The 12,553-nt window shown below is 39.7% G+C and overlaps 1 protein-coding gene and 1 long non-coding RNA gene across 2 annotated transcripts in view; both read right to left on the bottom strand.

Annotated features, from left to right (window-relative positions):
• Positions 1-12,553, bottom strand: part of LOC115732760 (disease resistance protein Roq1-like) — a 38,806-nt gene that overhangs the window by 23,755 nt on the left and 2,498 nt on the right. The gene's annotated exons all lie outside the window — the stretch shown is intronic.
• Positions 717-2,033, bottom strand: LOC115730320. Its single transcript, XR_004014091.2, has 2 exons — positions 1,585-2,033; positions 717-1,294 (listed from the first exon to the last, which is right to left on the bottom strand). It is a non-coding gene; the product is annotated as an uncharacterized LOC115730320 (long non-coding RNA).

Genomic DNA, 12,553 nt, shown 5'->3' with positions numbered 1-12,553 from the left:
ATAACCCATAAGTTAGCATAGCAGTGCAAGAAACTTGTACAACAATAGTCAGAGGGTAACTTTCAGAAAGAGCACTATTATTTCCATGTGGCTTCTAAGGCCTTTTTTCTGAACATATTTGGAAATTGGAGAATAACTTTGAAAGAGAGGACCGCATCAACATCAAACCTTTCAGATTCTGTCTGGCTGCTGCTACCAATAATACCTTCCCTCTGCTTGCCTTTCTACTCGTTGTGATGAACGACTGCTTGAATCAATTCAGCATTCTTAGAAGCTCTTGCAAGACATCGCCGTTGCTGGTAGAATTCAAGCAATTTGTCAGGATTAGATTCTATCCGGCTGCTGCTTCTAATAACACCTCCTTGCCATTCTGCTCATTATGCTGAACGCCTTCTAAACTCAATTAACTCAATTTAGTATTCTTAGAAACTCTTGGGAGGCATAGAAGTTGCTGGTGGAATTCGAACAATTTGCCAGGTTCAACCAGCTTCTCTTTCGATTCATGCCTGCCATGTCCTTATTAAGGATACGAAACCCAATTAACAATATTGTAGACATAATCTTATGATCTTAAGCCTACCATTTATTTGAGGATTCCAAATCTATGAGATTAGAATATAGCCTATGTTCTTTACTGCCACCTTGAAATCAAATATCTGCTAGTCGTGTTCCACACAAGACAGATGCATTACTTAAAAATGACATGTGGAGTTGCTGAGTCAATCTCAGGTGAGAGATTTCAACATTCAAACGCAAAGTTCATTAGTCGAGTACACTGCATGAACAATTCAACCCAAAGAATAAACAATACAAACCAAACATTTGGTTCTCTTACACATGAAAATGATAACCCCATACAGATGAAGCAAAAGCTTGGAGCTCTTGAGGAGGTCTCAGAGCTTGCAGCAATACCATGAAGACAGCACCAGATAAAAGCCATGAATCATCGGTCGACTCTATCTGAGTTAATAGACAAATACTTACCTTTTACTCCATCTTTCTCTTCGACAAATGCCTGCCTAGCAGAAAAGGCACATGGCAGGTATAGATTAAGACCTTCCAAGAGTGGTGGAGTCGAAGAGCTTCAGTCAGAAAGCCCACATGCATTGCTTCTCACACTCATGTCTGCAACTTCAAGTATTAGAGGTCCACCACAGCAGCAACACGAGCATAACCACTGCAAATTCTTGAACAAACAGTCATTCTGAATCAGAGATTTCATCTTCATCGTCATCCAGTATATAGACCAGGGCTCCCTTTCTTGCATATGAAACACAAGCCACGCCTCTACTTTCTGTTGCCAAAAAAACATCAACTTGATTTCATTCCGGTGTTCCTTGAATATGTGGGCATAACTAACGTGATGTTTAGATACATTTTTTGGTAAAAGTAAAAGTACGACACATGCATTATGCTGAAACACAGGTGGGAAGCAAACCTTGTGTGCCTAAAGAGGCTATGGCATGCACGTATACTATGAATGCTCTACGGTATCTTGCTATACTAGAGACCATGATAGTATCTATCATCATGAACTTGCACATAGCAGTTCTCAGTCAGTAACTCAGACTGCTAGGCACCTACCACAAGAGGATGATTATTCTTTTTGTATTTGTCTGGCGACTATAGATTTATCCCTTTTGCACTTTGTCCTCTCAATTCATTTGAAACGTTTTAGGGGAAAACTCAATGCTTCAGTATTTTATTTCTTCAACTGAATAAATATTTTTCTTTGGAGCTTACTTTTGCACTTCTTCAATCTGTAGGAACAAACATGAAGTGGTCCACTAAAGACGCACGACGTACCTGTCAGTCGCACTTAAACTTAAGAGTAGGTCCTGAGTGGAAATGTAGTAAGGAGCGTGGACAGGATTAATTCAGTTCCACCACCCAGCCAATGAGATAAATTTGTTACTGACACTGGCAAGTTTATAGGACATTGATACACAATGGGAAGAGTATGGGCAACAATAAGTTTCCAGACATCCAAAACTGCGAATGGACATGGTAAGAAGCTCAAAGAAAAAATCTTCGGAACATTGCTGTACCAGTTCGACCGATTGAACCGATTGCATGTGATGTCATCTGATAGAATACTCTGCATATATTAGATTACACACGTTCACAACAAGAGAAGCCCAGTGAGTCTGCAAGCGAACAATAGAAGCCCAGTGAGTCAGCAGACACCGTAGCATCTTAAAACATTACACACACTTGATGTCATCTTAATATGGTCAACAAATGAATTAGCCACCACAAATTAAAACAAGAAGACACCAATGCAAATAGTTGGCACGCTTGTTAGTTATAAGAGGTTGGACTTCCAAACCCCAACCCAACTCCAATACTACTCCTCCAAATTCTTTTAAGGCCCAGATGGTCCAGACTAGTTGACAGGTTTGCAGGGTACCAGTTGACAGGTACACCTGGTTACCGGGTGAACGTCAGCACCACCAGTTCCTGATCAACACTATTTCTGCTGGGAAACCAGACTGGACAGTTCTGGTTCCCATTCCAATCAGAGCCACTTCTTAAAACTTAGAAAAGAACCAGAGCCACAATATGCTAGTTTTTTTCCTTCTTCCATTAAATAGTGAATGGACATGATCGGAATAGAACTTAGGATATCATGAGTTAACTTCAATTGGTACAACTCCCAGTTATTTGCACAAGTGGTTCCTGCAATATGCACAAATGGAAGGTCACTGGCCTGCAAGATCATCATCTCGGCATCTTCCAAGTTTTCACGAGTATCATTCATCTTATTTAGCAACATCACAATTTGATGTTCCTGTTTCCAAGAGGATATATTATCCACATTTGCAAATTTGGCTTTGAAATATAATTTACCAAGCTTTTACCTTATATAGAGCCAAATCCACACAACAAGGACCAGGAGGTACATGCAAACATCCTTTACCATTCCAAGGATGCATTGTCAGAGTTTAGAGAAGTTCAAGAAACATCGAGCTCCTGATCCTTTGACGATTTTGAAAAATCTTCCATCAACCCATATTAAAGCTGCTGGACAGTGAAATAAGATTCTCAGTTTGGAACTTAATTGCAAACAAAGCATTAGAAATAACATGTAAGATATGAAGAATTGAGATCAAGAAGTCGTATCAACTTTTAAATTGAAAGATGCATACTCTGTTCACTTGGACATCTTCCTCCCAATTGAGACACGCCACAACTGTCGCATGGGACGTGAAGCTTCTTACGAATTTGAATTACCAAGAGACATAGTCATATAAGAACTTAACATACTTGGATGCAATTCCCTCCATACTCCTAGCCTCCGTGCTTTCTCCAATTCCCAACTCCATCCCTCTTGACCAGATTGTCATACAAGTATGCAGCATAGCTTGAGATATCCTATTAACAAGTAGTTAAACTCCCACCGGCAAACTTGATTAGTCAAAATGATGCGACAAGATGCCCCTCTTTAATCAGAAGATAAATTGACTTCAAGTAGTACAGAATGCGCGAAACTTTCCAGCCTATACTCTACAATCTAAGTATACATTAGATATCTCCTTGAAAGGGAAACTCGATCAGTAAAAAGAGAAAGAAGAGTGGCCAGAAGTAGCATTACATTGTGAGAGTCGGGATTATAAATCTAAGGAAAACTACATGAATCTCCCTAAAATTTCAATTGGTTATCGAATGCAACCATCAATTCCACGAGAACTGCTCTAGTTAATGACAATGAATGAGACAAATTATCGGGCATTTATTTTCGAAAACAAAGCTGGTTGTTGGATTCTAATATCACATTTTTCATTATGAGAAAATGATATAAATAGTCTTTGAACTTTTAGTTTATTCGGTGTGATTCCCGAACTATTGTTGAATGTCCAATTTAGTTCTTTCATCCGCTCAAACAACTAATCAAACATCATTTAATGATGATTATTATATGTCGAGTCGGACGTGTAAAAACGATTAGGCGGGTTTTATTCGAGGACAACAATCATTTTAAAATAATAAGACACTATTTGATGACGTATGTTCTATAATAGACATTATCATATTATGAGCTCGATTATCATATGCAGAGATGAAAATTTATGTGAACAATCCACATGTTATCTATTTTTTGTCCACCATTCAAATTTAACAGATTAGAAGTCACATAAGTAAATTTCATTAAATTTGAATTAACGAAATGATGACATTGAGCATTTTCATAAAATCTAGGGACCAAATTGAATATCTATCAATAGGCCAAAGATCACATTGGCCAAATTAAAAATCCAAAGACGACGTTGCATATTGAGTTAAAGTTCATAGACTATTTTTGTTATTTTTTTTTTTTGGTGAGAGCTGATTCCGTGTTACAAAGCTAAAAGCAACACCGACCGAGCTTCGATATCCCAAATAGACGCCCAATCTCAAATGCACATCAATTGGGCTCTGGCGACCTTGTTATTGACACTAGAAACATTTTCAACTCTGGCTCCAACCACCTTGTTGGGGAGACGTGGACAACAATTCACCAAAACTAATCCAATTCATAATCAATTTCTTATCCAAAACTGAACAGACCAAAATCGACTTAATCCCAGCAACAATCAGTAGTGTATTCCAGCAATACAATCTCAAAATAATTAAAATATAATGCTGAAATGTTAAATGTTAAGAGCAAGGCAACAAAACACCAAGATTTTTTTGTGGAAAACCCAATGCGGGAAAATAACCACGGCTCGCTTAAAAACTTCCACTAATCATCAAGAATAATAGATACACAAACGTTCTTCTCTTGTTATACAATAGAGGCTCAACATCAATACAATAGAAATTTCATCAGCACGAAAGTGGATTAATATAAATGGAGCAAGAAACTCTAACCACGATCGGAGAAAATAAGAAATAATTTGGAAAATGTTTTCAATGAACGAAACCAATCAACTTGTAAGTCTCGGTAACAATGCATTGAAATTTGAGTCACGACAACGCTGGGCCTTCAAATCTGGACCGCTTTCTCTCTCCACTCTTCACTCCACAAACAGCCCCTCTTTCTTTTTGTTTTTGACTTTTAACCATTTTTTCCTTTTCTTTTATGTTATGTTAGCTGAACCCCACAAAGAGGCGGAACCAGCCAACAAACTTCCATTCTAACAGCAAAATCAACACCAATAAGATCTCTACCTCGGACCGAATTGCTTCCACTTGAACAATGAAGATCCAAACCTGAATCACAAACAATTCTCTTTGAGTAAAGACTCCAATGGACCCACAATACAAGTGTCAACTACGATGCTGACTTAAGATACAACCGTCCGATCAATCGGCCATTATATCAAACGAGTTGGCTAGACTTTCAGTATTTCAGAAACATCTTTAACTTGATGTTCATTCAGGAAGCTTGCTGTTTGCATTGCATCATGCAATCATGCAGCTTTTGAGCAATTTAGAATATTTCCCAAGAGAGATCACAGAAGATCACATTCTGATGATAAAGGATTCTTGCGGGGTGAATTTCTTGTTGAGAAGTAACGAGGGTAACATTACAGCAATATCATGGAAAACTTACTTCTAACTCATGCAAGGAAACCGTACCATCTTCAAGTCCCAAGACAACAATCTTGCCATCGGGACGCGCCAGCACAATGATGTTGTCCATTTACCCGGCGTAGATTAGAATAATTATGAGAAAACAGTATGGACGACTCCATGAATGTGCAAAGAAAACAACAGAGAGCAAAAAAGAACGAATAATTTCTTCACCACAAAATTACTATAAGAGGGAAGATAGAGAACACACGGTAACGAGAAAATGTTAATCAAAATTTGTTAAGTGAGGCAAAGTGTCCTAAGAGTACAAGACAACCGTGAGGGATATCGGTCACTTAATATGGGATTTATCCGGGCTAGTGGGCCATGTAAAGTGACAGGAATCTATATCTTTATGGCAGCCTCCGATCCATTATCGCAATCCCAAAATGAATCTTGTTGTTCCGCTTTGGAACCTCGAGGTGGAGTGGGTTCGAGCAAGGATCACAAGTGTACTAGTATCTACAACTTAGGATCTCAACAGAAACCATTCAAAGGTTGGCTCAAGAATTATAGTGCACCCAACAACATGTTCTCCAAATCCGGAAGACCATATGATGCGTGAAGCATTCAAATATTAATGGAGAAAAGATGCCTCCTCCTCTCTAAATTTTTCCAGTGAGAATAGATATCAAGAACTGCCAAGGCTAGGCATCAAATCCTAAGTCCTTACGAATTTGAATTACCAAGAGATAGAGTCATATAAGAACTTAACATATTTGGATGCAGCTCCCTCTACACTCCTAGTTTCTGCGCTTTCTCTAGTCCCCGACTCCATCCCTCTCAACCCGATTGTCATACAAGTATGCATCATGGCTTGAGATATCCTATTAACAAGTAAGTTAAACTCCCACCAGCGAACTTGATTAATCAAAATGACGCGACGCAATGGCCCTCTCGTAATCGAAGAAGATAAATTAACTTCAAGTAGCACAAAATGCGAGAAACTTTCCAGCCTATACTCTGCAATCTAGTATACATTAAATATCTCCTTGCCGGGAACTCTCAATCAGTAAAAAGAGGAAGAAGAGGAGCCACAAGTAGCATTACATTGTGAGATTCAGCATTAGAAATCCGAGGAAACTATATACATGCCCGACAGCATTGAGATGTGATTACGCAAGGCCTAAACCTACCAACTCCAAGTGGGCATCAAGCATTTCTGCAACCGACATAGCTAGTCTATCTAGAATAAATGACATCCCCTCCAATTCAAGTTCTTTATTTTCATGGACACTTCAACCGGTGTACACGTAAGGGAAACAAGATGGCAATACAAAAGCATGGTACACTTCCGGTCGGTCTAGGTGACTACCGATTAAGTTAGGGAACTCCTTAGTTTGACATCATGTTCTCATTTAGATTTTCAAGAACTTCACCTTCATATTTGTCCAATTCTCCATCAAACGCAAATCGAGCTAGATTGGCAATTACAGTGGTTTCTCTCGGGAGAAGGAAGCCTAACACATTTAGGAAGAGCGAAAGAAGTAAAACGAGATAAGGCCAATGACTCAAAGGGCACACCAAGCCATTGTTGAAGGAACGAACATGCTGAATTAAAAAGAGAACTTCCTCTAGTCGAAGCTAGTACCGGGAGAGACTTTCTCGTTTGCAAGAAATTACCAGAAGAGATTGTCTATAGCCTCTGCCAATTGAAGCCGTGAAGCACGCCTTCGGGTCCTCCGTGACCATCGCCAACAAATTCCTTCTCTAGATTCCTCACCGTGATCTTCACCTCGCCAATCGAAATCGAGCAAACTTCACAAAATCGAGTCAGAACAATTGAGACGACCGCCCATTAGGTTGCAAAAGAATGCCGAACGGGAGCCCAACCCGAGAAGCCAGCAGGTTTATTGACTGAAGTTGGAACGAAAGCACGCGCTACGGTCCTTCGTCGGTGCTCGAAAACACAAAGGGAAGGTCGAGGCTAGACTTCCCTTGAGTCCGAGAGTAGCATGAATAAAACTACAGAAGAGGAACAGTTGGGAGAGAAAATGAGGAAGAGAGAGACTTGATTACGGGAGCAGAGGCGGACATCTCCAGCTCTCGCAAAGCTTCGCTAAATATAAGGAGGGCAATGTGAGATGACAACATGCAAACATCCTTTACCATTCCAAGGATGCATTGTCGGACTTTGGAGAAGCTCAAGAAACATCGAGCTCCTCATCCTTTGATGATGTTTTTTCCTTTTAGAAAAGCCTTGCGAAAGCTCTCTTGCACATTTCAGCATCTACATCAACCGGTGGAATGATAACTGAATCCTTCCAAGTGAGTCGAGGAAATCAATCTAGCAACTAACATCAACAAACTCCTAATAACATTCCGAAGTTTAGGGATCCCCGTTTGTCAAACTCGATATTCTTTTTGAACTCTACGGATCCAACTAATGGGGCATCTAACATCATCAACCACACAAGCTTTGAGCAGGTTATTATAGTGAATTCAACTCAAGTTGCTTGCTCTTGTGGGATATAGTTTGATTCTTTCCTTGTCGTCATTTGCCATTCATGTATTAGAAATAATGCAACAGTTTTCAAATGACATATAGGATAAAGTTTCCTCGGGAAACTTATGGAAATGATTCCTGTGTTTTTCTTTTCAGCAAGTAAATGAACCAACAAGTGCTTATGCACAATATAAGGGAAGTACAATCAATCATTTCAAACCACATTCTAGTTAATGTCTTGCTTGGCTCAAATGTTTAGGCATCTCACAGATGGCTATACCAACTCTACAAACATCAAGATGCATTCTTTGGGTAATCTATAATTAGCCTTGGACTTTTAGGTATATCCTGGATCCAAAACAATGAACATGGATTCAAACAAGGACCGCCGTATAGGATCCTCCATTTAGTATTTCTCAACCTATACAATGACCTTTGGCATGCTATCAAATGCCCGTATACATCGGTTTTTATCAGATTTTCCAGAAATCCAGAAACAATCAAATGCTAGGAGTAATTATTTTTCCCGCATAGGATGAAGGATCTTACCCAAAGTCTAAAGACATCCGATGTGCTTAGAAAGCCTTTTAATCCATTTCTATCACTGGCATGATAAGAAGAATCATTTTTCCAAAGCACACATTAACTTCCATGAACATCTCCCCCAGATTCCTTGAATTCAAGTAACAAAAATAATGATGACACTATCAACCAGGAAATAATAATGACAAGATGATAAATCTTGAAAGAAATTACAAATGACAATTGGGTCGTAGATCTCAAAAGAACAAAGGTAACTTACTTGCTTTATGTACCTTTGTTCGAAAATGTGGATCATCTCTAGTATCTTGACTCATCCGAGGCGCCCGAATAGTCTTATGCAAATTTTATCCCCCCACTATATGCAAATGGCTCTTTCTCGTAATTTTGATAAAGCTGCCTTCCAGGCAATTCTGGAATTGTTTTAAGTGACTTGCATCCAGAAATATCCGGTTCCGCTAGTTGCTCCGGTTTCTCTAGCCCTCGAAGCTCAGTCAATTTCTCGCAATTTTGCACAATCGGACTCATCAAGCGGGTACACGATGACAAATCCGGTAAGATCTCAATCGAGGAACATCCCGACATAGCAATACGTTCTAGAGATATTGACTCCTCAAGCCCACGGATCTCTCGAAGTTCATGACAGTTTGACAGGAACAATTCTTGTAAATTACGAAAACTTGACAAGTTTGGTAATATGGCTAAGGACTTGCAACCTTCAATCCATAAACTTTTGCGGGATGGGAATCTCTCTAGGCTCTGTATGTCTTGAAGCTTGTCGCAGCCGTTGATAGTCAAACTTTTCAAGTGGTCAAAGCAACATAAGTTTGGTAGCCTTTCAATTGAAGCGCATCCAAAGATATTCAACTCTTTCAAGAACATTAACCCATCGAGGCCTTGAATTTGGATTAAGTTTTTCAAATTTTTAATATTTAACATCTTCGGACTATCAGATTTTGGAAGGTCCAGCTTTTCAATTGTAGCGCACGTAGAGATATCCAGCCTCATCAAGCACTCCAACCCTTCGAGCCCTTGAATTTTGGCTAAGTTTTTGCAGCCTCTAGCATGTAACTCCTTCAAACTCCTGGATTTTGGAAGGTCTAGACTTTCAATTGAAGTGCACCGAGAGATATTCAGCTCTTCCAAGGACTCCAGCCTATTGAGACCATGAATTTCGGCTAAGTTTGTGCACCAGCCAGCATTTAATCTCATCACACGCTCCGGAAGGTGCAATTTTTTAATTGAAGTGCGATCATCGATATGTAGCTCTTCCAAAAGCTCCAACTCATCAAGGCCTTGAATTTCAGCTAATTTGGTGCAATCTTTAGCATCTAATTTCTTTAGACTCTTGGATTTTGGAAGGTGCAATTTTGTAATTGAAGTGCAGCCACCGATATTTAGCTCTCTCAAAAGCTCCAACCCATCGAGGCCCCGAATTTCGGCTAATTTGGTGCAATGTATAGCATCTAATTTCTTCAGCCTCCCGGATTTTGGAAAGAGAAGCCCTTCAATTGAAGCGCACCTAGAGATATTCAGGATTTCCAACTTTTCAAGACCTTGAATTTCGGCCAAGATTTTGCACCCGTCAACATTTAATCTCTTCAAATCCTCAGATTTTGGAAGGTGCCATTTTTTAATTGAAGTGTAGCCACCGATATTTAGCTCTTCCAGAACCTCCAAACCATCGAGGCCTTGAATTTCGGCTAATTTGGTGCAATCTTGAGCATCTAACATCTTCGGTCTCCGGGATTTTGGAAGGTGCAATTTTGTAATTGAAGTGCAGCCACTGATATTTAGCTCTTTCAAAAGCTCCAACCCATCGAGGCCTTGAATTTTGGCTAATTTGGTGCAATCTTTAGCATCTAATTTCTTCATACTCCCGGATATTGGAAAGAGAAGACTTTCCATTGAAGCGCACCCAGAGATATTCGGGATTTCCAACTTTTCGAGACCTTGAATTTCGGCCAAGACTTTGCACCCATCAGCATTTAATCTTATCAAACCCTTAGAGTTTGGAAGGTGCAATTTTGTAATTGAAGTGCAGCCACCGATATTTAGCTCTTTCAAAAGCTCCAACCCATCGAGGCCTTGAATTTTGGCTAATTTGGTGCAATCTTTAGCATCTAATTTCTTCATACTCCCGGATTTTGGAAAGAGAAGACTTTCCATTGAAGCGCACCCAGAGATATTCAGGATTTCCAACTTTTCGAGACCTTGAATTTCGGCCAAGACTTTGCACCCATCAGCATTTAATCTTATCAAACCCTTAGAGTTTGGAAGGTGCAATTTTGTAATTGAAGTGCAGCCACCGATATTTAGCTCTTTCAAAAGCTCCAACCCATCGAGGCCTTGAATTTTGGCTAATTTGGTGCAATCTTTAGCATCTAATTCCTTCATACTCCCGGATTTTGGAAAGAGAAGACTTTCCATTGAAGCGCACCCAGAGATATTCAGGATTTCCAACTTTTCGAGACCTTGAATTGGAAGGTGCAACTTTTTAATTGAAGTGCAGCCACCGATATTTAGCTCTCCCAAAAGCTCCAACCCATCGAGGCCTTGAATTTTGGCTAATTTGGTGCAATATTTAGCATCTAATTTCTTCATACTCCCGGATTTTGGAAAGAGAAGACTTTCCATTGAAGCGCACCCAGAGATATTCGGGATTTCCAACTTTTCGAGACCTTGAATTTCGGCCAAGACTTTGCACCCATCAGCATTTAATCTTATCAAACCCTTAGAGTTTGGAAGGTGCAACTTTTTAATTGATGTGCAGCCACCGATATTTAGCTCTCCCAAAAGCTCCAACCCATCGAGGCCTTGAATTTTGGCTAATTTGGTGCAATAATTAGCATCTAATTTCTTCATACTCCCAGATTTTGGAAAGAGAAGACTTTCCATTGAAGCGCACCCAGAGACATTCAGGATTTCCAAGAACTCCAACTTTTCGAGACCTTGAATTTCGGCCAAGTTTTTGCACCGATCAGCATTTAAAACTCGGAGCTTTCTCGGCCTTCCAATACCATCGGGTAATTCTTCCATACCACTAAAATAAATATCTAGAATTTCTAGATTCTCCAAAGACCCCATGCTTTCTGGTAATGCAGAAAGTTTTGGAGTGTTGTTTAGGAAGAGTTGCTCCGGTTTTTTTAATTTACCTATTTCTTCCGGAAGCTTCGTGAGGTTCTCACGGCCCCTCAACTCCAAGCGAACGAGGTCCTTCATGTCTCCAATCGAAGAGTCAACTTGCTGAAGGCTCGAACAATAATTGAGGATCAAAACCTCTAAATTCTTAAAAGCCGAGATGAAGTCCGCATTTTCCAAGTATCGACAATCTGTAAGGTCGAGAAATTTGAGCTTCTTTGCCATCCGGTAAAAAGAAATGGTTGTCAAGGGTGATTATGATTAAAATAAAAAAAAAATAAAAGGGAAAAGAAGAAGAAGAAGAAGAAGAAAAAGACTTGCTCTTACCACGAAAGAACTCCACCCTTGCCATCTCTCATTTATCATGCTTCTTGACAAATCCAGGACAACTAATTCTGTTGGCTTAAAATTCACGGGACATTCTTCCCGTGGAAGCCGTCTTAACTCCCGCATTGAGTCCACAAAATCGCCGGTGAGATGAGGCCGCTCCATCCGAAGAAATTTTAGACTAGTCAATTTTTTAATTGTTTTTACGTGTAGAAGTTGTCATCTAGCTCAGCTATTTTGCCAAAGCCTTCTGAGCGGCCTTCACTCGGATCAACGGCCTCGATCTTTCCCCGTTCCATATATGCAACGATTCAATTTCCATTAATATTATATCCAACTAAAGTAATCTAAAATTACCAAAAAAGTCTTCCGCCTATTGCAATCGTGCCAGTTCAAATCTAAATTTTTTTCTTTGCTAGTCGAGTCCTAAACCTTTTTACGTTTATACCAATTCAATCAATCTCGCCAACTTTGACCGGCCGGCTCTAATGTGGCAATTTATAGTAATGATTGCTATTATATCAATTTTCTTTTTGTTTTTTT

Source organism: Rhodamnia argentea, chromosome 3, assembly GCF_020921035.1.
Source record: "Rhodamnia argentea isolate NSW1041297 chromosome 3, ASM2092103v1, whole genome shotgun sequence".
Classification (NCBI taxonomy): domain Eukaryota; kingdom Viridiplantae; phylum Streptophyta; class Magnoliopsida; order Myrtales; family Myrtaceae; genus Rhodamnia; species Rhodamnia argentea.
Note: the sequence above shows the minus strand (reverse complement) of the source record. Positions and strands in the feature narration are given on the sequence as shown.